General features: G+C 37.2%; 1 protein-coding gene across 5 annotated transcripts in view; it reads left to right on the top strand.

The window, feature by feature from the left end:
* Nucleotides 1–6,137: 6,137 nt before the first annotated feature.
* Nucleotides 6,138–27,342, top strand: part of LYPD6 (LY6/PLAUR domain containing 6) — a 164,034-nt gene continuing 142,829 nt past the window's right edge. For 2 of the 5 annotated variants that reach the window (XM_007494152.3, XM_016433628.2), the window contains exon 1: nucleotides 6,138–6,809. The gene's annotated coding sequence lies outside the window, so the exon portion shown is untranslated. The remainder of the gene's footprint in view (nucleotides 6,810–27,342) is intronic. The other 3 variants (XM_007494151.3, XM_001372256.4, XM_016433627.2) reach the window with 3 other exon arrangements.

Raw genomic sequence — 27,342 nt, forward strand, 5'->3', positions numbered from 1 at the left:
TTCATTATTTCTTACAGAACAGTAGTATTATACACACACACACACATACACACACACACACACACACACACACACACACACACACTCAATAACTTGTTTAGTCATTCTTTAATTGATGAGCATCTCCTTAGTTTCCCATTTTAAAAAATCACCACAAAGAGCTGCTATACAGGTTTTTTGGTACACATGGATTCTTTTCCTCTTCTTTTGATCTCTTTGGGAGTGGTATAGAACTAGTAACTGGTATGCAGGTTAATAGTTGTCTGGTTTTTTTTTTTTGGCATAGTTCCAAATTGCTTTTCAGAATGACTAGACCAGTTCACAGGTCCACCATCAACGCATCATGTACCTATTTTCCCACAGTCCTTCAAGCATTTGGTATTTCCCCTTTTTGTCAGGTTTGCCAATCTAAAGGGAGTGCAGTGGTACTTCAGTTTATTTAATTTGCCTTTCTCTAATTATTAGTGATTTAAAGTATTTTTTTTCCATATGACTTGATAGTGTGAATTTCTTCTTCTGAAAACTTCCTATTCATATCCATTGATCATTTTTCAAATGGGGAATGGCTCTTATAATTTTGACTCAGTTCACTATGTATCTTAGAAATAAGGACTTTTTCAGAGAAACTGGTGGCAAATATTTTTCCCAATTTCTCACTTCGTTTCTAATTTTAGGTGCCTTTTGTTTGCATAAAATGTTTTAATTTTCTGTAATTAAAATAGTATGTTTTACTTTCTGTAACCCTCTCTATCTCTTATTTGATCATAGACTTTTTTCTTATTCATAGACCTGGCAGGTAATTTCTTTATGTTCCATTAACTGATTTTGAATTTCACCCTTTATTTTTAAATCATTTATCTATTTGGAGCTAGTCGTGGTATACAATATGAGCTGTTGGTCTATACCTAGCTTCGGTGAGGTAACATTTGTAGTTTTCCCAGTAGTTTTTGTTGAATAGTCAGTTCTTGCCCCAAGAGTTGAAAAGGTCTATCTTTTTAATAAAGATATTTCTTTCAGTGATTTTATATGGCTTTATATTTTTCCTGGTACTGTTACATGGCTCTCTATTCCATAGACAGAGAATAAGACAATCTTTTAAGACTTAAAGTTGTAGACTACCCAAATGTCAACAGAAAGATTCATCATAGATATGAATGTAGACCGCCAAATGAGCACCAAAAAATTATGTAGGAGAAATAGCATAAAAGATATGATCATAGATGTGAGCAACCAGAAAAGGATGTTATGTAGTGAGAGTGGGACAAGACTAAATAAAAAGTTCATGAAATATCAAAAGATCCAGAAGGAGATTCCCCAACACATGTGGCACCCTTGTGAAGGATATATATATAGTGTCCCAAAAGTCATAGTGAAGTTTTACACTTTAATAGCTTAAAAATACCCTCACACTTTTGGGACACCCTTTATAGGAGGATATGTACAAGGGCAGCAGACAATGGAAAAGCTTGAATTACAGTCTGCATTGTTGAAAGAAGTACTTGTCTTGATGGATCACAAATGGGCCAAAATACTAAAGTGTTGAAGTAATTCTGTGCAAAATTGAATTTGGCTTTTCTGGGCACAGCCCTATCACAACATTGTCTCATATTGATCATGAACTCCATTAAAACCCTAATTATTTTTCACATTAACTGCTATTACTCCCAGCTGTCTCTTTCTTAAGATGTACAGATATTTTGAGATCCCAGAGAGTAGGAACTATTTTAAAGAAATGATCTTTGTATCTATCCTAAAGCCTAGCACAGTGTCTTATACAAAGTAGCTGTGGAATGGATGTTTGTCGCATGTATGCACGAATGAATGCATACCAAAAATGTTTTTAAATTTTTATCTTGCTCAATTTTTTTTGTTAAAACTTATCTCATTTTGGTTTTTAGCTTGTTCAAGTTATTCTTATCTTTTCCAGTATTTTTATATTTGTTTTTTGTAATGTAATCTTCCTCTCTCTCTCTGTTGTTCAAGTCCTTTAAAAAATCTGAGCTCATTGAAAAGCTCTGTGCAACCATATTGATCTCTTTATATCCCAGGTTGAAATTGTATTGTCAGAATTTAGGTTTTTTAGAGCCTTCAATCCCTCTTAAATCACTTTCCTTTTTAGGATTTCTGTCTATTGGTTTGTGTCTATCTTTTTCTCTGAAGGTTTTGAAATTTGCTTTCCTAAAATCCATAGCATAACTATTCTCAACATGCTCTTCCTTGGCCATTACAAATTTTGAGATGTCATATTCTCCTTTCACTAAGGATCCTATCACTTATGGAAAATAGTTTTTCCTTTTTGCTTAGGATTTGGTAAAAAGTAGTAGTTCCCATTATGGCTTCTTCAAGTTTTTGAATGATGAGATTATTGACAGACTGAGTCAAGATTTTACCAAATATTCTGCTTTTAGTAGAATGAGACTTCCAGCAAATACCCAAATTTCTGAAGTCCCCTTTCATTTATTATGTCTTTCCTCTAAGCCAGTTTTTTAAAAAAATTTGGGTAGGAAACCCCTCCCCCAACATCCTTTGCTTCTCTCTCTCTCTTCAACCAAGTCTATAGTGCTTGCCCACACTTTCCCCCTTTTTACCTCCTCTAAATGTTCTCTGTCATGGTTTCCCCCTCAAATGTATACCATCCTTCAATCTACAAACACTTAATCTTCTTTTGAGATGAGGAAACATAGCAATGCCGATCTAGAAAATAAACTCTTTGGAAAAATTTCATAGAAGAGGATAATGAAAGTTTATAAGCAATATTGCATCATAATACTAAGAGAAGCAGAAGTGCACTGAAAAGATGCTTTCAATAAATTTTAAACTTCCATAACTACATGTAAGAAGTTAGCTATAAAAATGAGAAACTAAAGAAGTTCAATGTCATCAATATTAAGTAAGAACAACAAGAAAATAATGTATCAAACAAAACTAAAAAGAAGAGAAAAGAAAAGCAAGCTTCCAAAAGACTTATGTAAAAGATCTGGTTAATTCAGATTTTCCTAAGAATATTTAATGATAAAATCAGGAGTGCAAACAGATAGAAAATAGAAGAGTATTTCAGCCTTTCTATAACAAGCTATCTCAATCATCAATGACAGTACAACTACCACATATAGATTCTGACATATAAGTTCCCAATGTGCTTTATGAGGAAGTAAGGATGGTGCTAAAGATGAGAAAGAAGTGAAGAGCATCTGGATAAGATCAAAGGTATTGGTATATCCAAGATGGAGATGACAAAATTTTGAGAGTATTGAGGGATTGAATCTCAAGTTACTGAAGACAGGGAGGTGCCAAGTGAGAGTATAATTACAGAAAGTCAGTTGAGTAGATATCAATAACTACCAGCATTTACTTTCTCATCTCTATAAGAACAAAGTAGGAATATGTATTAAAAGAGCTCTTGATAAAAATAAGAGAAATGATTCGACAAGTTTTTGAAAATGATACTCACTAGCAGACCACATTGTTGGGGTCCTGTGGTAGATTGCAAGGTACAAAAAAGAGAGATTCACCATGGTTTTTCTTGTTTATTGATTATAAAAAAGCATTTGATCAATTGGAACAAACGGCAGGCTATAACAAGGTGCTTTTTTTTTCTTTCTGTGAATAAGCTGAGACTATTAAGGTTCCTTAATAGTTTCAATCATGATAACTTTTTTTGATAGTCTTTTGATCTTCAATATTAAGCAAGATATACAAAGTGTGTGCTTTCCAAAGGTGTTATGAAGGATGTCTAGTAAAGAGCATAAATGGAATAAAGCATTAATATAGATGGTGAGGTTTTCTAGATACTCCTATTTGCAGCTGACACTCCAATTGTGTTAAACTCCAGGATACTACTCAGCCTTCTAAATGAGATCCATAATAACTCAAAGAGGTCAACTTAATAATCTACATGAAAAAAACAAGTGGTTAAAGAATGTCTTTTGTCTAGACTATAATTAATAAGCAGTTGATTAGACTGTCTACAGACTGTCATCAGCATGCAGCTCTTAAATAGGCATTGCAAAGGAACAATGATCTAGACCCAGAATTGAATAGGAGGAAGACAGTTGGATGTATTATATTTGGGAAATTGTATTGCTCTCTCAATGATTTCAGGCTGTTCTCTGAAAGAAAAATCCATCTTTTTCAGACCAATGTTCTCCTGGCGATATTATATGGCTGCAAATCATGGAGTACCTCATCTCCCAGGAAACAAAATTGTGGGTAACTCAAAAGGCAATGAAAAGATATATTGTGGGTCTAAATAGGCTGAAGAATATTACCAACAATGACTTGTATGCAGGCAGTGAAGTAAAAAAAAATATCATCTAGGAGATGTATGATCAGTAAAGGTGGTGAGCCAATCATTTAGTAAGAATACAGGATAACTGATGAACAGCTCTAAAGCTACCCTGGTATCCACATAATGTTGAAAGACCATGAGAAAAGTCTTTCGCACCTTGGGTGGGCCACCTCACTCACCACTACCATAAGAGTCCATGTACAAGAGTTTTATAGAATGAGAGGGAAGGCATGGATAAGTTATGGCCTGCATCATTAAAATTCTTGATTTTTGGATAGCTAGGTGGCATACTGGATAGAGCACCATGGGCATGGAATTGGGAATTCAAATGTGGACTCAGACACATAATGTATGACTATGGGCAAGTCACTTAATCCTGTTTGCCTCAGTACCCTCATTTGTAAGATGACCTAGATAAAGAAATGGCAAACCACTCCAGCCTCTTTGCCAAAAATAATGCTAAATGGGGTCATGAAGAGAAGGTCATGACTGAACAACAGGAACAACAACCATTCTTGACTTTGGCTTCAATAGGACTATTCTCCTGATGCAATAATTCTTGCCTATGCTCACCTTAATCCTGTGTAAAACACTGGATATGCACTAGATTATAGAAGCCCTTGATTTCAGTGAGCTTCTATAGTAATAGATAATATCCCTAATATTCTCCCCCTCTCATATAAGAGGTTATTGGGAGTTTTTTCCTGTATATATAGTGAATCAAAGGATTGTGTTTCCTATTTGGAAGCCTACTAATTTTCCTTCTTGTGAAGGCTGAATAGAATTTATTTCCATAAATTGTAGGGAGAAGGGAAAAAATGGAATATTTAGGGACAACCAGGACCAAAAAGAAGTGAAAAAAAAAAGAGTCCTGGCCTTGTAAAAAGTCTCTACTGCAGTTTATTAGCTGTGTGCCTTGGATAAGACACCATCTACCTTCCTGAGCCTCAGTTTCCTCTTTTATAAAAGGGGGTGGGACTCCAAAGCCCTTTTACCTTTGCTATTTTATGATACCATGATTCCATGGCTAAAGAGCAAATGGTTTCCCCCCCTCCCCCATAAACACTGTAAATTGAATAATAGGTGACCTGCTGAGTTCTCGGACTGCCATTCAACTCAGTCAACCATGGGTCTGCCTCCTTTGTACTGGCTTCCCTCCAGCTTTCAGCTTTCCCAAGTCAGTTCCTCAGGGGGATTTATTCCAGCCCTTCCCTAAAAATTTCTATTAGCTTCACTTGAGCAGGGGATGGGGGATGGGGACGGGACGAGATGGGACAGGACAGAGTAAGAGATTCTGTGGGCTTCTGGAGGTCCTCACCCACTCTTAAAGGGCTCTGTTCGGAAACACCTAAATTGTAAGGAGTCTGGGCGCCAAACTGTCAAATCTGAGGGGGGAGGATAACGTGATTTTCAGTAAGGAGGTGAAAATCAACCCAGCGCGAGAAGGTTGTGCCAATTTTATTTGGAGGAGGGCTGTGTGTGGCCTGGGGAAAGGCGGGAGAAGGCCAACCAGAGAATAACTATTGCAGCTGCCCTAGGCTGCTAATTTCTTAATCGATGGATGTTTTCCATAAACTTTTCGGTCTGGCATCACCCCCTCCTTAGGTAACACACACCACATGCCATCACTTCTATATGATTATTGTAAAAATAAATTGGCCTTGACCGTGCCCCCTGTGTCTACAGTTGGAACTACCTCCTCTACAAACACTCTTCTCTGTTCAGTGAATTTTACTTATCCCAACTTAACACTTGGGATTTTAAGTCCCTCAGACGAGGGGTTTCCCTGAAGAACTGTGATTTTCCCGATGATCTTCTGTTTCCCAAAGATTCCCAAGGCACTTGGTAGTGGGGTAAGTAAGCGGAGATAGTCTCCAGCACAGGAAGAAATAATACAACCTGAGAAAACAAGGGCTATAAATAAAAGATCACTGGGAACTGCTTCCCCGGGAAGGTCCCATGATCGGTTCTCTTTCGGCAGGATAGGCTCTGCAGTCTCACCCTGGATGCTACAGCACTGGTCAAGAGAACAGTTCAAAGTCATTTAACCCACCTTGAAACCCTATCCCTGATTGCCCCGGGACCCAAAGGCACTTGAATCTCTAAGCCTTGAAGCTCGAGTTTACTTTGATTTCCCCAGCTGACTATTCAGGAGTTGGGTTTTGTTGGCCCCAGCCAATAAGAAAGGCCGGTGGTGGGCTCGGCTTCTCCAGCCTCTTGGTGATTGGCCCCGAACAACGAGAGGCTGGAAAGCTGGCCAGCTGAAGGTTCCGTAGCTGGAAGTAGGGGGCGAAGTGGGAGTGACAGCGCGTGCCCCTCACAGCCCCCCACCCTCGCCTCCTGCGCCCCCCCTCCACGGGCTCCGCTCCCCTCCTCTCCACTCCCCCTCCCCTTTTCTCCCCTCCCGGCCTCCGGCCGCGCGCTGGCTGGGCTCCGCATTGCACACTCTGGGGGAACCGCAGTGTGCATTCGTGGGATGGGGAAGCGGGTTGCTGGAGACTGGAACCGATGCGTGGCTTTGGTAAGTAAAGGCGTCCTTCCCTTGGGAGCGCAAAAGCAGAAAGGGTGCTTTCCAGTTGTCCAGGCTAATCTGGGACCTCCACTAGGGACCGGGAGTGCTCGGATCCCTTCGGTCATTCCAAGCTGCTCTATTTATTAAGGTACCTCTCCGAGACTAGCGGGGCTGTGCTGGGTGTGAGGGTTTGTGGAGGTCTCACCCCTTGCCCCCAGGCTTGGGGCGCAAAGCTCTGCAGAGAGCGCGCAGTCATGGCAAGTAGCAAGGAATGTGTGTGTGTGTGTGTGTGTGTGTGTGTGTGTGTGTGTGTGTGTGTGAGAGAGAGAGAGAGAGAGAGAGAGAGAGAGAGAGAGAGAGAGAGAGAGAGAGAGAGTGACTGACTGAGTTTTTGTGGGGAGGAGGTCTAGTGGAAATGTCAGTAGCCGCCAAGTTCAAGGCTCAAGGCAGTAGAAATTCCGCCACAAGGGCAATTTAGAGCTTCCTCATATTGAGTGTGTGACCATTACGAACTCCAGTTGGAGAGTTTTCCCTGAGATGAGTCTCTGAGCCCATCCACATGTTGCTGCAGAGATGTCCTAGTGTGGCAATGCCAAGAGGCAGTGCACGTCAAAGCCTCTGCTACTCCACTTACCTTTGCTCCTGAAGGGGAAAAAATACCCCAAACCCTGGATGCCCTTCATCCCCAGGACTGTACCGTGAACGTGAGCAGCTTTGCAGCTCCGAGCCAGGATCTCATTTAATTTTTAAGATGGATAGTTCGTCTTAGTCTTAACATGGATACTTTTTTTTCTCTCTCTTTTATGTTCCCGTTTTGGTCTCATTGAAACAAATAGTAGATTAACTCTGACTACCTGCTTGCCTTGCTGTCTGCCTGTCTTCCCCTACTCTACCCTTAACTCTTCTATTGTGGGTTGGAAACTTGCAAAACGCGGTTGCTGATTGTCCCCCGGGGCATAAACGGAGTCCTTCACACCAAATCTGAGTTCCGAACAAAGGCTGGATCGCTTTAAAGTCTTCTATTGGATTGGGCTCCCCAGAGCAACCACAATTGTATGTAGTAGTATGGTCCCGTGCATCTGTCTTCTCCGAATCATAAGCATTTCCTGGATAGTTCAAAAGTGTTATGGTTTCAGTGGCAAACCTTCTGTAGAGACGATGGTTAGAATAGCATTAACCTGCCAGGGCATATGACATAAAGAATGTTAAGCTTTCTCGATCTGGTAATCTGCCCAAGGTGTGACCTCCAAAATTCAATTTTCTTTGTGGGATGCTGGGGGTGGGGGTGGGGGGGCTTAGGTACTCTGGGGAAAGGCTTTTTTTCTTGTTAAATTGGCTCTCAGTGACATAGACTCTGTTCGGCTGTGGTCAGGCCAGCCATTGCAGATGCTGTTATATTATTAGAGTGAGTCCCTTAGAGCCCTATTACATTTTCTTCAGCGGGGACCTAGAGGTGGTTCCCCCCCCCCCCCTTCTTCTTCCAATTGGATCTGCACCTCATTTCTCAAATACTGCAGACATTAATGGTTACTGTATCTGTGCACACGTGTGCTAAGTTTGCTAAAGATATTTGTGCAATCGTCCATGAAATGACTTAATGCACATTTATGTTAAACCCATTTAAATGTAAAATGCCTCTCCGTTTTCAATTTTCCTTTCTACACTGTCAAAAAGGCACTAGGCTACAAGAGGACTCCAGAGCTTTCACTGTTAAAACGGAGATTTCCCACAACTTGAAGTCAGTCATAGTAATGCAGAAACCTATCTGAACACTTGTTTAGTATAGTAATATGCATACTATAGGGATTGTTGCACAGGTATTGCTTGTCTTTATTTTAAAATGTTGTAATCTTCCAGGAAGTAATTTGTGATTTTTCCCCCCCTGTAAATAAAGAAGGTTTAGAATCTATTGCTTTATACACCATCTGGGCCAACTATCAAGTTGATGAGTATATCTTTCTCTTCCTCTCCTCTTTCTGAGAATCAGCTCCTCTCCAGTCCAGAGTAAAGAAGCAGTTTACTTAGTTAGCTGTCAGCTAATCTTCACTGAGGCAGCAGCTTGTCATGCTTTAAAGAGTGACCTAAGGTTATAAGCCATTTTAATAAGGCTCTCTTGAAGGCTAAAGACCCAAAAGATTGATGGGCTAATGTTGGAAGTTAGGAAAGGGAAAAGTTTGGGTAAATAATTTGAGGCAGAAAGGCTTAGATTATGGTGAGAGTCCATTTAATGATATTTTCCTCGTTCCTCAATTCATTTTTATGGACTAATTCTTTGATCGTAAAAACATTGGCCCCACTTTCTCAATTAGGACATCAGATTACTAAGTAAATATTGAACAGTTCTGTGAATAGCATATCTGCTTATCAAGTAATAAAGTCTTTAGTAGTTCATAGAAGAAGGTAAGATAAATTGATCATGCATGTTATTGGAAAGTTATATTTATATTGCACATCTCAGAGTATATGATTGATGGGTACTTTCTGTTCTGTGTAGAAAGACATAATATATTTATTATTGGAAAAATGACCTATTAGTTATGCAAGTGTAGATATATTGCATATACAAATATACCTGTATATTATATATCTACATAGGTACATGTATATTTATATGTTTATACATATGTTACTATACAAGTTCATATATGTATATGCATACATACCAATAGAATTGGATTTGGTTGCATGGACTGAGCAGATATCAAATGTAGTGCTAATACACTGTAGACACTTATTAGTGGTGTGATCCTAGACAAATTATTTAACCTCTCTGAGCCTTAGTTTCCTTATCTATAAAACTGGGATAATAATAATAATAATAATAATAATAATACCACAAATTATATGGTGCTTCCTATGTGCCATGTATTGTGTTTTAAAATTGTTATCTCACTTGGTCCTTTTAACAATCCTGGGAGCTAAGTACCATTATTATTTATTTTATGGATGAGGAAACTTGGGCAAACAAGTTAAGTGATTTGTCAAGGGTCACACTACCAGCAATTGTCTGAAGTCACATTTGAGCTCAGGTCTTCCTGACTTTATTGCTTGGCACTTTTATCTATGGAGCCACCTAGCTGCCTAGTATTTTGAGGCTTGCAGTTAGGTGACTCAGTGGATAGAGTGCCTCAGACACTTTTTAGTTGGGTTAATGTGGGCAAGTCACTTAACCCTATTTGCCTCAGTTTCCTCATCTGTAAAATGAACTGGAGCAGGAAATGGCAAACCACTCCAGTATCTTTACTAAGAAAATCCTAAATGGGGTTATAAAAAGTCAAACAGTACTGAACACAACTGAAAAGTTCAATCTAGTCTGGTGGGAAGCAAAGGATCAAATGATTTGCTCAACATATAGGTAGTAGTAGTAGATCAAAGAATGTGAATGAAGGTTTTCTAATATCAAAATCTAGTGATTTTGCCAAGATACTATAGATTGGTGTAATAACTCATGAGGATGATTATTTCTACTATTAACTTTTGCAAGTGTCAAGGAAAGGGAACATTTTGGACTTGATGCTGAGTTTCTGAAACATAAACAATGATAGAGGAAGCCACTGTCAATGAATGTAAAAAGAAATCATAGTGCAATTAAGTAAAGCACTCTGATTTGAGAAGGAGAACCAAATGACTTCATGAAGTGTTTGGTTTTAGCAGAGAGAACTTTATGTAGGAAAGGTAAGGAAAAAATGAAAAGGAACTAAAAAAACTTCCAAGAAAACTAGTGTCTATATATCACCTTATCAGAAGCCTAGCTTTAACAAAAAAGATTAGACAGCAGAAAATATAGAAACCCAATATCCAAGCACTTAAATGAAAATATCAACTCTATGTTTAATAGGGGAAATATAGTCAGGCAGCATTGTGTATGAAAAAGATATCAGTTCACTATGAGGCAACAGCATATTTTGGTGATAAAAAACAAAGCCAAATACTCATAATAGAGGTACAAGTGCAGAATTCAGAACAAGGAAGGTCATAGTCCCACTTTGCTTCTAGGGCCGCTTCTAGAATGTGGAGTTCAATTCTCAGAGCTACATTTATGAGGGATATTATCAAGCTAAGGAATTTTCTTCTAGGATGGTGACGATACTCAAAACCATGTTCAATGACAATCCTTGAGCAGAACTGTATGTTTAGTTTATACAAGGGAATATAGTGGAGGAGTGAGGAAGAAAACCATCTTCATTATTTTTAGGGCTGTTATATGGAAGGAGGAATTAGACTTCTTCTGCATCCTCCTAGTAGACAGTCTAGAATCAGTGAATAAAAGCTAAGCTATAGAAGACGTTTCTATTCAATATAAGAAAAATAATCCTAACATAGATGTTCTTGAAAATGAAATGGCTGCCTTCTAAGATATGAATTCACAGTCATAGGTAGTGCTCAAAGAACACTCGTTGGGGATATTGGAGAGAAGATTCATGCATCTATCAGGAGGTTTGACTTGTATTAAGTACTTTCATTTGCAGGCACATTATTGTTCCTCATTGCTCTGTACTCTATGGCCTCTTTGTGACACAATATCTCAGGAATGCTTTCTCTTGTAGAAATCATCAGAAATTTACTAGTTTGCTATAGCTACTGAAGGGGCATACTCATCATGTCTTCTACTATAATTACTAATAGTTTGGGGAAGCATTAAGACATAGAACACAACCTAGTCTCCCACTCAATGGATTCATTCTCACATTGAATTCTCCATGCACCCAATGGTGCTGCTGATCACATTCTTCCTATGTCCTAATCCCTTAGTCTTTCCAATAATACATATAATCCATTCCTCTTTTGACCATACTCTTTGTCACACAACAATCAGGGCCTCAAGATCCTGGATACTCTTTTATTTTCTTTCTCAAATATAAATTACATACTCCACACAAACATTAGTTCCTTGGTCTACATTCCTTCTCACCACACCAGGAAGCTAGATTCCATCAAGATGTTTCTAACACCAGCCTCATCAAGATTTTAATACTCCTTAAATACACCTAAGGTATAATTGGTGACTTCCAGCAGCTCTGTTCCCTATCTCCTCCACCCACCTGTTTGCATTTCCTACTCAAATATGTGAGCTCTAAGGTCCCTTCCAACTCAAAAAGTCCAATCTTCTATGAACTATAAAAAGAAAGAAGCAGTTTTCAAATTTAAAAAGTTCAACTGAGGAAAAATAGTGAACCCATAAAGTAGATCAGATGCAAACTATAAATTAAGGAGGTTAAATAGAATTGGAGAAGTATGTTTCAAGGCACCCCAAAGCCAATGAAAGAGAATTTCTTGAATACATCAAAGAGAATATGATTATCACAATGCAAAAAAGGTACACTTAGAAATGAAAAGGAGACAGCAAAGGCAGTCTTTATGGAAGGAGCTGTAATAAGCATCACTACTGGAGTTACTCAATTTTTTTGAAAAAAATTAAATATTAAATAAATATAGGATATTCTAGGCTTAATTCTTAAACCAGATATAGTTAAACAACTAGAACCAGAGAGTATCTATCCTAAAACTGTGAAGTATTTTGGAGGAATACACAGTTGAAATTTGAAAATTTTTATTGAATATCTATAATCCAGCATTTAAAAAGACCATTGTTCAGCAGAATTGGTGAATTACCAATATGTTTCCCCAATAAAAAGTGTTCTGGAGAAGAACAATTTTATTAGAACACTAATACCATTAGTAGTATTGGGTAAGTTCATTAAATACTTAAATAAACATGATCTTTTTGGAGATAACAACATGGACTCTTTTGAGAAAGTCATCCCTATCTAATGTATTATTACCCTGAAAACTCTGAATCTCTTCTGATTATGGGTCTAGTTAATAAGGACAACAGAGCACATGAATTGAACAAGTGTTTATTCCCATTTTACATATGAGGGAATCAAGACTCAGAAAATTCAAATAATGTTCAGTGTCATACCCCTACTATAACTAAAACAGAATTTGAATCCAAGTCTTCTGGTACCAAGGCCAAAGTTCTTCCCTTTATACTATATTGCTAGCCATGATTGTGATCTAAGTATGATTGCATTCTAAGGAGAATAAAAATGGTTTAGGTCCCCTTTCTCTTCTCCCCTATGTGAGTTATTTTAAGGAATATTTGTACATTTTTTATGAAAAAGAAATATGGTATCCTTGTAAATCATTGAATAAAACTTAACTTTGATAAATCAGTAGCCCTGTGATTTCTCTAATGTGTATGTTCCCTCCAGTAATGCAGATCGTAACCTTTCTTTGTCTTCTTATCTAGCTCCACTCTTGTCCTTGTCCTCCCATGATTCTTTCCTAGGCAAGCCACCCAACATGCCAAGTACTTTTGATTCTCCTGAATAACAACAACTCACATTAGTTGTCTGTTAGTTATAAGTTATGTTTTTTACATGGCTGGGCCACCTTCTTTTGTGTCATACTTCTCTTTGATAACCTTCTTTATGCTACTTCTGCACAATTCTTTGTTGGGAATGTGTTGCAGTCTACTCACACCCAAGGAGATCTTCTCCTTTGCCCTTTGGGTGAACCTCACTTTTAATTCTTTGGTGACTGTGGTATTCTGTGACTCATAGTTATGCAGCACCATGGGAAGAACCTTATTAAAAAGATGGGCCTTTGTTTTAGGGAGAGGCTTGGGGTCATTAAAAGCACTAATCATTTTCCCAAAGGCAATTTAGCCATACCACCTCCTGGACTAGTTCAATTTCAGACCTAGTTTATTGTCCATTTGTACTGTCTATAATAAGGACAGACATTTTGTATATATGTGTATGTATATATGCATAAATTTCACATGTGTAAACTGTATATATACATTATCTATATGGTTTATACATACAGAGATAGATGGACAGAAAGATATACAGATAAATGTGTTTTGGTGTTGCGTCCAACTCTTTGTGACTGCATTTGAGATTTTCTTGGCAGAGATACTAGAATGGTTTGTCATTTCCTTCTCCAGCTAATCTTACAGATGAGGAAACTGAGGCAAATGGGATTAAATGACTTGCTCAGGTTTAAATAGCCACTAAGTGTCGGAGGCTAGATTTGAACTCAAATCTTCCTGACTCCAGGTCTAGTGCTCTGTGTGTGATGGCTCCACCTAGATGCTAGAATCCCTTGCTTCCTTCAAATCTCAGCTGAATGGTCACTTCCTTCACAAGGGCCTTTCCTAATCCTTCCACGGGGGTTAGGGTTCTATCCTGCTAAAATTACTACACATTTACTTCATATCTATTTTGTGTGTTGACTTGTGTGAATATTTTCCCTCCCCTCACTCCCTCTTTATGCAGTATAATCTCCTCCAGGACAGGCCAAGGACTGTTTCATTTTTGCCAGTGTGCCCCCAGCAACTCACACAGTGGCTAGTATGTGGCAGGGGCTTAGTGTATACCAAATGGTTGTTTGATCCAAGTCTGAAATTCTCATTTCAAACTTTTGAATTATTTCAGAGACGGGAAGCAGCAGGATGGTAGACTTTTAGTCTTAATTTAGGAATCCTGGTTCTCTAACTTGCTGGTGACATTGATGTCTCTCAGATAGTTTCTTCATTCATAAAGTGAATAGGACTAGATGGTTTCTCAGATTCCTTTCAGTCTCAGATTCTTACTATGAATGACCATATTTATTCAGTCTTCCAGAGCTTTTAAATATTAGGTGAGGTATTCTTTCCACTGAGCTATGACTGTTTTGACCACAGGAGCCCATGAAATGATCTACTAACACATTGGGGAATTTCTATCAGACTTAACCAGACTAGTTTTCAGAGGACAGTCATATATTTAGTCTCCAATTTCAAAACTTTTCCAAATTGACAGGAATTGCCAACTTTCCACCCCTCCATAGGTTTCAGGACAACAGAGGCACCTCTGTATTGCAATGAGTTAATCAATGGAGGATTTTAGTGGAGGGGGAATGATCATATAGGGAATAAGTTGTAATAGTGTCATCCACTTCTTCTGATGGCCTTTTAGGTTCAAGCAGCTAGGTACAAGACTAAAATGGTGCATCCAAGGTCAAGTCACCAAGTATTTCTTAAGTACCTATGATGTACACTCAGTTACTGTGCTAAATCTTCGAAATACAAAGAAAACCAAAAGGTAGTCACTGCTCTTAGGAAGCTCACAGTCTAATCATGGAGGTAATATGTAAGAAAAGTATGTACACACAAGAACAACTAGGTAGGACAGTGAAGACCATGAGCCTGAAGTTCAGGAAGATTCTCTTCTTCCCAGGTTCAAATCTTAACTCAATTTGTTTGAGTTTCCTCACCTGTAAAATGAGCTGGAGAAGGAAATGCAAACCACTCTGGTACTTTTGCCAAGAAAACCCCAAACGGGGTCACAAATAGTTAGACATGAATGAAATGACTGAACCATGACATGTACAAATAGTCATATACAGAATATATTGGAGACAGTCCTGGTGTGAGGGTGCTAAAATTAAGGAAACTTGGAAAAGTTTATTTTTTAATTTAGTTTTAATTTTTAATTTTTTAGAAGGTGGGTCTTTAGTTAAGACTTGAAGGAAGCCAGGGAGCCCAAGCCAAGGTGAGAAGGGAGAGAATTATGGGCATGGGGGTTGGGGGGAGGCAACCAATCAAAATGCATAGAATCTGGAGAGAGAGTGTTTTCTGTAAAGAATTGCAAGGATAGTATCACTGGATTGTAAAGTATATGGCATAGAGTGAGAAGAACTGGAAATATACAAAGGGGCCAGATTACGAAGGGTTTTGAAATTCGAAAAGGATTTTATATTTGAACTTGAAGTCAGTAGGAAACCTTTAGGGAGTGAAATAGTCAGCTAGGCATTTTAGAAAGAACATTTTGACAGCTGAGTGCAGGATAGATTGGAGTGTTGAGACTTGAGCCAAAGAGATCAACCTGCAAGTTATTGTAATAGCCCAGGCATGAAGTTATGAAGGCTTCGCCATGGTTGTGGGTAGTATCAGGGAAGAGGAGGCATGCAAGTGATGTTAGAAAATTTGAGCAGTTGGGAACTGATTAGATATGGGTGGTGAGAATTAAGAGTCAAAGATAATGCCTAGATTGTAAACCTGGGTGATTGGGAGATTGTTGGTACCCTCAGAAGTAATAGGAAATTTAGGAAGAAATGATTGTTTGATATTGATGAGGAAAATACAGTTTTCTTTTCAGAATATAAAGTGAAAAATACTGTAGTTGGAGCTGTATGGATTAATGCACTTTGCCATTTTCTAACCAATTATGATTCTGTTCAAATAATATATAAATTTGCTTGTTCAAACAAAGGCTGCATGCATTCTCCCATTTTATTTCTTTTAGTTTGTATGATATTACATACACAATTCTATACCTATTTAAGAAAGAACATTCTATTCCTTATATTAATATTGAAAGAAAATGTAATGATCTACAGATAATTCTGTTTTTCTGTTGATTATAGTATTCCCCCTGCCCTGAATAATAGCTCTATTGAGAGGGCAGACAGACAACGATATTTTTTAGTATTTGGTGAAGTATAAGAAACAAAATTCATTGTATAAACCATTCATTTCATCATAATGATGTGAGGAGTGTGTGTGTGTGTGTGTGTGTGTGTGTGTGTGTGTGTGTAATAATTATGGGAGGAGGCTGATTTTGTTGAGAAATTTATATTTTATGGTTAGATTTTTTTACTTCCTTAAATAGATTTTTTCTTTTTTTCCCCTTTCCTCCCTCCTTTTATTCCTTCTCTTCCTTTCTGTGTACATTTTCTTCTTCCCTTCTTCCTCCCCTTTTCTCCTTCTCCTTCTGCATTCTTCTTTCCTTGTCCTCTTCTCCTTGCCCTTCCTCTCCTTCTTTATTAGCATTATATGTGTTTTTTTCAGAAATCAGAGGTATCTGACATTGTTCAGTGCATGAATCAAACTAAATATGACAAATTACTTGACCTTCAAGACCAAGAGCCTTAAAATCTTTAAATAGGTCTAGCATTTCCCCCAAAATACTAATTCACATCTATTTTCTTCTTGTAGTATAAAAGAAACTTTATACTTCTTTCTCATAATTATCTCCAAGGAAGAAAGGCACTTGATTTTTCAACCTGTATATCTCTGAGATATCAAGTGTCAAGAGTTCTAATAATCCTGATACCGACTTTTTCCTAGTTATTGCCTTTAATAAAAATTGCATGTTGCTTTTCCTTAAATGAGGATTATAGGCTCATAGCATCATAAATGTAGAGCCAGAAAAGAACTCAAAGGCCATTAAGTCCAACTTACTCATTTTACAGATGAGAAAATTGAAGTACAAATGAGAGTTAGCCAGGATCACCACCCAGCTAGTATTTGTCTGAGGAAAGAAACTAATTTAGGTCTTAGCTCCAAATCTAGATTATAGTAGTCCATCTATAAACCCCTTTCATCCAAGAAGCTGCAAAATCAAGAGTTGGAAGAGATTTAAAATGCCAACTAGTCTGAATCTTACCTGTGCAATAATAATAAAAATAGCACTAACATTAATAAAATTTTGTTAGGTACTGCATTTTAAATGGATCCATGGATAGGCATAATTATTATTTTTATTTTATAGTTATTTTCTTTCCAAGAACATTAAGAATCTACTTAATAATAAATTTTAACTCACTTTCACAATTACTAATAGGATTTAAATGTTCATAACTTTCACAAAAAGAATGAAAAATCAAACAATCATAAATGTGTAATGTTTTTCCAGTTATGTAAGAAGAAATTTTGCAATGTGCACATTAAGCCTAAGTAACTGTGGCTTTGTTTGGTAAGGAAGGGAAGGGGAAGTGAATTCCACAAATCACTATTCAATATTTGTTGAGCGTCTACCTGATGAAGTCACCATAGAAAAGCCCTTTCTGCCTCCCTTTCCTAGGACACTATCAGCAGGAACATTCTATCCTAGTTGTAAAATGCTTTGAGAGAACTGAATTCTCAAGGAAATTGGACTTCAATTAATCACTTGGAACTTGAGTAGGTTAAGTGTAACATGTTTAATTACACTGTAGGTGAAAAGGTAGGTAGCTAGGTCAGAGTGTAGAAATTCAATTGTAGAAGTAGTTTCTGAGTTCCTCAAAATTAGGGATTATATTATTTTTCCCTCTTTATCCTAGTCAATTAATCAACATGCATTGTTTTTGTTTTTCATCTTTGTACTAATCCATCAATTAATCAATCAACATGCATTTTTATCTGGTGTCTAGGAGCTAATAGTAAAACAAAGGAGAAAACATATACTTATAGAAGTTTACTCAAAATAGAAACAGGCAGCTAGGTGGTACAGTGGATAGAGCATCAGGTTTGTTGCCAGGAATACCTGAGTTCAAATCCAACCTTTAATACTTTCTAGCTGTGTGACCCTGAACAAGTCATTTAACCCAGTTTGCCTCAGTTTCCTCATCTAGTCAAATGAACCAGGGAAGGAAATGGCAAACTACCCATTATCTTTGTCAAGAAGACACCAAATGGGGTCATGAAGATTCAGACATGATTGACACAACAAATTTGTAGGGGAGATACTGGCATCTGGGGTGATCAGAAGGTGATGGTGAGAAGAATATGCATTCAATCAATAGGCAGTACAAAGTAAGGAGATGAAGAAAAATAGCCCCAAAGCCAGTTTCACTGGAGACTAGGCAACAGTGTTCATGGAGGGGATAATTTGTAATAAGGCTGGAAAGCTAAATTAGGCTCATGTTTTGCAGGACTTAAATCCCCAAAAGAGGAGCATATTTTTGTCCAAGTCTCCAACCACCAACTTAATGCTTTCCAAATAGTAGGTGCTTATCAACTATTCAGTTGTTGAACATTTTGTGCTTTGAAGGATGTATGTGTTTGTTTTTAGACTGGAGATATTATTCTCCCTTCCCACAAGACAGAAAACACAAGTACCTATAATATGGTGACTATTTCTGGTGTATAACATATTACAGTTCAAGTTTATCATCACTGTCATAATAAAGGAACCAGATAAGGTTGATTTTTTTCCTATTCACATATATTACTTGCCTGTAACTTTATATCTTCCTTCTTAGATATACAAATATTCTTTTTTTATACCTGTATTTCCTGATGATCAGGAGGTACTGAGATTTCGTAAAGAAAGCTATAGACAGCATCCATGCTTGTTAAACAACACAACAGAATATTTAGTTGAAGCTGTTAGTTTCTAGTGAAGACAGTGTCAGAAGATTAAACCATAAGGACCAGTTAGCCTGGACAACTTAGATATCTCAGATTCCAGCCACCTATCTCCTAAATGGATCAGAAAGGGAATCCGGTTGAATAAGTATAGATGGACTAATATAAACCCATCATCCCACTCAAAAAGACTTTAAAATATATTTTGCATTGTTCACCATCACCCTCATCTTCATATATGGAAGACAGCATGTTATTATTGGAAAAATACCCAAGATAAATATACTCTTTGAAACAGTTATAGTCATAGATTTAAAGTTGTAAAAGTTTGTAGAGGTCACAAAATTCATGAATATGTAAAAGCTTTTAAAAAAATCAGAGGGATGTCTCCCTAGTACTGAGTATATCTTCACTGATAGGAGTTCTGAACCTAAGGGTCCATAAATAGTTTACAGGGAGACTGAACTTTTATAGAAAAAATATCTTTTTTCCCACTAACCTCCAAGTGCAGTTTCACATTTCCTTCAATTATTTACAATATTTTTTCTGAGAAGCAGACCATAGGATTCACTAGACTTCCAAAGGAGTCTAAAAGGATAAGATAGATTAGAATTCCTGACCAATGGAAAAAGCTATGGAAAATTATTACACAGAATAAGAAAGCATGATGGATTATAATCTCTTCTGGGAAAGTAATTCTATCAATGAAATAACAAATCTATGAAGTATTGAGGTATGATTTATTTAAGTTTATAATTCTAACTATAAATATTTTATTTTTTAAACAAAATTAGGCAAATGATAATATTATTTCATCAGTTGTATACCTCATACCTTTTCTAAATTAGCCTTCCACTTCGTCCTGGTAAAAATTTTCAGTCATATTATTAAAGAAATGGTTAATGAATGCCCATAAAAAGAAGCAGTGGTCACAATGATTTAGTTGGCTCAACGAGAACAAGCAGAGTTATCGGGAACTGGCTTGTGATAACCAATTGTGAGATTTACAACTTGGAAATTGGAAAATGCTATTAATCAGGACTTGGTTTATTGTTTTGATTGTCTGGATTTAAGAAAATGATGGAGAAAATGTTAATAATATAGGTTAAACTTAAAAGTGTGCCATGTGTGCAGTTTTTAAAAGAGAACCAGTTGTTAACTATCACACCTGGGAAAAGGTCATGGCAAACTAATTTCATTTCCTTGTAGCTAACTATATGGAGGAAGGACTGGGCAAGGAAGCAAATAGAAGTTAGGAGTCCCATTAATTGGCTATTATAATAATCTAGTCTACACTTTTGTTGTTCAATCATATCCACTTTTTCACAACCCCATTTGAGGTTTTATTGAGAAAGATACTGGAGCAGTTTGCCATTTCTTTCTCCAGTTCATTTTATAGATGAGGAAACTGAGGTAAATAAGATTAAGTGACTTATCCAAGGTCACACAGTTAATAAGTATCTGAGCCTGGATTTGAAATCAGGTCTTCCTAACTCCAGTTCTGGTATTCTATCTGCTGTGATGCCTAACTAACTCCTGTCCTCATTGTAGGAAGACCATTGATAGAAATGACTGGCAGATCAGGGAAATAATAATAGCTGGTAATTACATAGCACTACAAGGTTTACAAAAGACTTTAGAGGGGTTGGTAGGGGGGGATCAGCCAATAGAGAGCTAGGTCTGAAGAGAGCAAGATGCTGGGTTCAAATGTGACCCAAAATACTTCCTAACTTTGTGAGCCTGGGAAAGTTACTTAACCCCAATTGCCTAGCCCTAATTGTTCTTCTGCCTTAGAACCAATATTTAGTATTGATTTTAAAATGGGAGGTAAAATTTTGTGTTTTTTTAAAGGCTCTATATCATGTGCTATCTGTTTGATCTTCCCCACAACCCTATAAAGTGGGTTTTATCATAATACACATTTTACAGAAGAAGAAATTGAGGCACAAGGAGGTAAAGTGACTTACTCTGGTTCAAATAGCTAGTAAATGCCTAAGGCAGGATTCAAATTCAGGTCTATGGGATGCTCCACCTGCCAACTAAGGCATTTCTTTATTATTTAGAGATAACACAGATAACACATTTGGCAAAATGTCTCTTGTTCTTCTTGTAAAAAAGATGGAAAGATGTAGGCTACATGGCGGTTTATTTATCTAGACTTAAAACTGGTTGAGCCACTGAATCCAAAGAGTAGTAATTATTTGTTCAATGTTAACTTAGAAGGAAGACACTAGAGAGTGCTTTGGTTTGTGCTGTTTAACAAAGGATAATAGAACCAAAAGAGCATAGAGTTAAGGGTGTAATGGATTGTAAAAGCCATCTAGTTATCATTGCAATCAATCTAGAATCCGAAAGGTCATCAAAGGCCATCTAATTCAACTCTCTCATTTTATTGATGAAGAAAGTGAAGTCCACAGAGTTTAAGTGACTTTCCCAAGGTCACAGGTAGTTGTAGAACTGGGATTTTTGTCAATTATTTGAGCAAAGGTTCAGATGGCATGACTTTTTAAAAAAAATTCTAAGCTGGTAATTGATGCAACTATCATGTCATCCATGCACAATAGGGAGCATCTAGAGACTCTCATGAATAAGGAACTTCTCTTCTGGTTGAATTTTAAGCAGGAAATTTATTCTTTCATTCAAAAATCATCTATAAATTCCTTCTATGAACCAGGCCTTAAGGATACAAAGGCAAAAACCAAAACATCCCCTACTTGCAGAAGGGGATGTTCTATTAGGGGAAAGCAGTAATAAACAAATAAAAAAATATAGTCAAATATATATACACTTTTGGAGCAGCTAGGTAGCACAAGGGATAGAGTGCTGTTCTTGGAGTCGGGAAGACTTATCTTTCTGGGTTCAAATCTGGCCTCAGACATTTACTAGCCATGTGACCCTGGGGCAGTTACTTAACCCTGTTTGCCTTAGTTTCCTCATCTGTAAAAGGAGCTGGAGAAAGAAATAGCAAACCATTCTAGTATCTTTGCCAAGAAAACCCCAAATGGAGACATAGATAATTGGACATGACTGGAAAATGACTGAATAACAACAAAAACATAATGTTAAGGGAGTCACCAAGAAACTGCAAAGATTAGCATAGATCTCATGTAGGAGGTGACTCTTAAATAGTACTTACTACCTGTGTGACTTGCTTCACTCAAGGGTCTCATTCATAAAATGAGGCCACTAGACTAGCTAATCTCTGAGATCCCTAAACTTTATATCTATAATTTTATGATGCTGTGAAGGTAGAACCTCTAAGAGAGGTACATTCCCAGATTGGGGGAGCAACTGGCACAAAATTAAGAGAAAGAGTGCTGTGAGAAATAGCAGGTGGGTGAATTTGGTTTGAGTATAAAGTATGTCAAGGAGAGCCATATGCAGTAAGTCTGGAAAGGTAGGCTGCAGCTGTATTGTGAAGGACTTTAAATGGCAAATGGAGCTTATATCTTATCTGAGGCAGGAGGGAGCCATTAAAATTTCTTGATCAGGAGAGCAGAATGGTCATATTTTTGCTTTAGTAATATCAATTTGGCAGTTGTATAGAAAATGGATTAGAGAGGAGAGAAACTAGAGAAAGGGAAACCAAAGAAGAAGTTTCCAAAATGGTAGAGTCAAGACAGGATCAGGGCCTGTACTGGAGTGGTTGTTCAATAAGCGCAGAGAAAGAGAATTGTGTAAGGGATTCCTATAAAAGAGAATCAACAAAACCTGTCAGTGATTGAATAAGGGAGCACAAGGAAGAATAAAGAGTAGAATGTAAGTTGGAGACAGTGTACCTGGGTGATTGAAAGTGTGGTGGTGACAAATGACTGACGCAGAGATCTTAGGAAGAAGGAGAGGTAAATGTAATGAATTTTCTTTTGGACATACTAAGCTTGAGATTCCTATAGTACATCCAGTTGGAAATATTCAATATTCATTTTGGTATTATAGGTCTGGGAGTTAACCACATGGAACTGATGGTTGACAACATGGTAGACAATGAGCTCACTGACAGAGAATGTAAAGGGAGAAGAAAATAAGACCCAGGACAAGTGTGTGCATGCACACACATACACACAAACCCACACATAAGGGTTAGTATATGCAGGAAAGGAACCTGAGCAAGGGGAAGACAACTAGGAAGAAACAATATTGTCATGAAAAAATGTGAGGCTAGAATATTCAAAGAGGTGATGCAGTGGACTCATCTTTCGGAGTTTATATTTGACCTCAGACATTTATTAGTAATGTGACCATAGGCAAGTCACTTAACATTGCTTGCCTCAATTTCCTGATCTGTAAAATGAACTGGAGTGGGAAATGGCAACTTACTGTGATACCCTGGCCAAGAAAACCCCAAATAGAATCATGAAGAGACTGAAATGACAGAACAAAAACAAGAGGATTCAAGAGGAGAGAGTAGTCTGTTGTATCAAATGCAGCACAGAGTTCAAGGAAGATGACAATAGAGAGTAAAGGTCACTGAATTACAAAGTAGGAGATGCCATCCTCTTGGATAGAGCAGTTTCAATTGAGCGATGAGGTTAGAAGCTAAATGGTTTTATAATACTGGGTAGTGTAATGATGGAAATTTAGGGGAGATGGGAGAGGTTTTAATATAGTAATGGTTAAGAATGTGGCTACAGGATTTATGTAATATTAAACAATGGCCGCCAAGGAATTTACTTATGAAATTCCTAAAAATGAAACACTCAAGTCAGAATGAAGTTTATGGAGGTTTAATCACACTGGGAGTAGGGAAAAGGATAGGGAGAGAAGGAGAGAAGAGAAAAAGGGAAAGGGGGGCTACTCAACCTCTGACCAAGGCAGAGGGAGTTTTAGGCCCAAAGGCCCAGGTGGAAAGAGTCAGTCCTTAACTCACGTGACCAATCTGAAGGAAAGCTGTCTGCGGGCGTCCTCCCTCTCCAAGCTCCTAACACCAACTCTTCCTAACACCAACTGGCGTCTCCTAACACCAACTCCTCCTAACACCAACTCCGGTCTCGCTCTCTCCACAGGAAGTGAGCGAATTCCAGAGGCTGTTCCCTACCTCACTTCCTGTGTCTCACAAAATCCAATGGTTGGCTCTAGCTTGGCTTAGGACAGCCCAGGTGGGCAGTTAGTTATTTCTGATTTGTCATTGACTAGCACATGCCCGTGTAGTGTGGGTGTGCACAATTTTTGGGTGCTAGACCAAGATGGAGACTTTTAAAATTCACAATAGATAGCCTATTGTGGATTTGGGAAGACCTAATTTCAATTTTGCTTCTGATAACATACTAACTGTGTGACTGTGGACAAGTCATTTAACTTCTTGGCCCCTCAGTTTCCTTATCTGTAAAGTAAGGGAGTTAGATTAGAGGTTTTAAATCTAAGATCCTATGAATGAAAGGAGAGAAAGAGGAGTCTAGTATAGAAAAAGTTTGTTTTTTTAGCAGTTTGGCTATGTAGGGAAATACAGAATAACAGCTTGAGAGGATGGTAAGATTAAAAGAAGATTCCCCCCCCCCCCTTAATTGTTCTCAATGTTGCATCTCCCAACATCTTTTGGTAACATGTTCTAGAATTTTCACAGAAATTAAAATCAAGCTCACTGGCCTCGTGTTACATTTGCCATTCTCCAATTCCTGACCCTTGCAGGCAAAGACTATATTCTTTTATTTTTCTACCTCTAGCACCTCACACTGAGCCTCGTGAATGGCAAATGCTTAATAAATGCTTCTAAACTAAATTAGTTTCTTGAGGACAGAGACAGTGCCTTACTCATCTTTTTTATTGCATGGTAGCTTGCAAATACATTGAAGATGTTCAATAAAGATTTGTTGAAAGAATGGACAAATGAATAATAATTATAATTTCATGGTTGTGGAAAAGTAAGCATTTTAAAAGCCAAAGGATGTTACAATGCCAATTATGTAATATAATTATCTTAAATACATGGATATTCATCTTTTTCTACTCATAAAATATACATTCTACATAATTCCAGAACCTAATGCTAATTATGTCAGTTTTCATTTTCTTTTGTCCTTGAAAATATAGGTATAAAGTATAAGTATTTCATCTAGAAGTGTATACTTTTTGTATTAAATGAGAACAAAAATATAAATGAAACATTGATTGTTGCCAATGAACAATATCTAAATAAAACTTGGGAGATTCCCGCATACTCTCATATAAGCATGTGATGCTCAAACTAGATAACAGCCTTTGTTATGACATGTCCTAACCCTAACCCTAACCCCTTTTGGAATGCATAAGTATTCTATGGGTGAGAGATTTCCATTAAGACTTCTATAGCATGAGTCAATCTGTTTTAAAGCAAAAACAAATCTTCCTTTTTGGTCTTTATTTGTGTTGATGGGAACATGGAGAATACACATAAATGTATAGAGTGGCAGCTGGGTGGCACAGGATAAAGGGACTGTCTGGAATCAAGAAGAGTAGCCCCAGACACTAGCTGTGTGATCCTGCGTGAGCAATTCACATAACCTTTGTTTGCTTGAGTTTCTTCATCTGTAAATGGAATAATTATAGTGCCAACCTCCCAGGGTTGCTTTGAGGATCAAATGAGATTACATAACATTTGGGATTTTTAAAATAATATTTTATTTTCTTCCCCATTGCATATAGAAACAATTTTTAACATTTAGTTTCTAATATTTTGGTTCCAAAGCTATCTCCCTCTCCTCCTCTTCTCCTCAGCCACAATGGCAAGCAATCTGATAAAGGTTATACATGTGTTCTGCAATACATATTTCTAGATTTCTCATATTGTGGAAGAAGACTTGTCACTAAAAAAGAAAAAAACTCATAAAGGAAATGAAATGAAAATGTTATGCTTTAATCTGCATTCAAATTCCATCAGTTCTTTCTGTGGCACAGAATAGCATTTTTTTAAAAATCATGAGTCTTTTGGGGTTGTCTTTGATCAATGTATTGCTTATAATAGCTAAGTCATTCACAGCTGATTGTCATACAGTATTGCTATTAGTGTGTACAATAGTCTATTGGTTCTGCTCAGTTCACTTTGTATCAGTTTCTGTAAGTCTTTCAAGGTTTTTCTGAAACCATCCTTTTATTCTTATATTATATTCTTATAGCACAGTAGTATTACATTACAATCATATACCACTTTTTCAGCCATTCACCAAATAATGAAATCTCCTCAAATTCCAATTCTTTACTACAACAAAAGAGCTGCTAAAACATTTTTATACAAATAGGTCCTACCCCCCACTTTTTAATTATTTTTGGGATACAGTCCTAGTGGTGGTGTTGCTGGATCAAAGTGTATACACAGTTTTATAGCCCCTTGAGAATAGTTCCAAATTACTCTCTGGAATGGTTGAATCAGGTTACAACTCCATCAACATATTAGTTTCCCAATTGTCCTCACATATCCTACAATATTTATCATTTTCCTTTTCTGTTATATTACCCAATTTGACAGGTATGAGGTGTACCTTAGTGTTGTTTAATTTTTATTTCTACAATCAATACTGATTTGGAGAATTTTTCATATAGATGATTTCTTCATCTGAAAATTGTTTTTTCACATACTTTGACCATTTATCAATTGGAGAATAACTTGTATTCTTTTAAATTTGACTCAGTTCTCTATATCTTTGAGAAATGAGGTCTTTGTCAGAGACATTGTCTATAAGAATTTCCTCCAATTTTTTGTTTTCCTTCTAGTCTTGGTTGCATTTGTTTTGTTAGTACAAAAACTCTTGAATTTAATGATGCAACACACTATCTGTAAAGCATTGAATGCAATGCCTAGTTCCTAGAATGTGTTAGGTGATAATAATAATAAGTAATTTCTCTGTCCTTTCTTGCTATCTAAGTCATGAGGCTAATGGAAAGAACTCTGGACTAGGAGATATGAGACCTGAGTTCTAGTTTTGCTTCTGACACTAGACATCTGTCATGGTTGGCAGATAGCCATTTCTCTGGGTCTTAGTTTCTTCATCTATAAAATGAAGGGGTTGGAATAGTTGATCCCTCATCTATTTAGTATTTAGCATAATTCCCTGAATCTATTTGGATTTGATAGTTTTGGTAATGTAATATAATTAACTGTTCATTGAACAAGGAGAAGAACTCAACTCTAGCATAATAGATGTGCTAAATTTGAGTGCTGGAAGGAAACTTAGTGATGATCTAGTCTGATCCCTTTTATTTTAAAGATTAGGAAACTGAGGCCTAGAAAGGATAAATCATGTAGATAATCTAAACAACAGAAATAAGTCAAAAGCATTTTTTTGACTCTGAATTCAGTGTTCTTTTCATAGCATCTCTTTCCCCATGCCTTCAGTTCTTCGACATACAAAAAAATATATTAAAGTTTTTGATACTTTTTTGTAGGCATTATTTCATAGGTATGGATAGGATATCATAGGCATTCACGGGTGCATATAACATCCACTTAGT

Source organism: Monodelphis domestica, chromosome 4 (assembly GCF_027887165.1).
Source record: "Monodelphis domestica isolate mMonDom1 chromosome 4, mMonDom1.pri, whole genome shotgun sequence".
Classification (NCBI taxonomy): Eukaryota; Metazoa; Chordata; class Mammalia; order Didelphimorphia; family Didelphidae; genus Monodelphis; species Monodelphis domestica.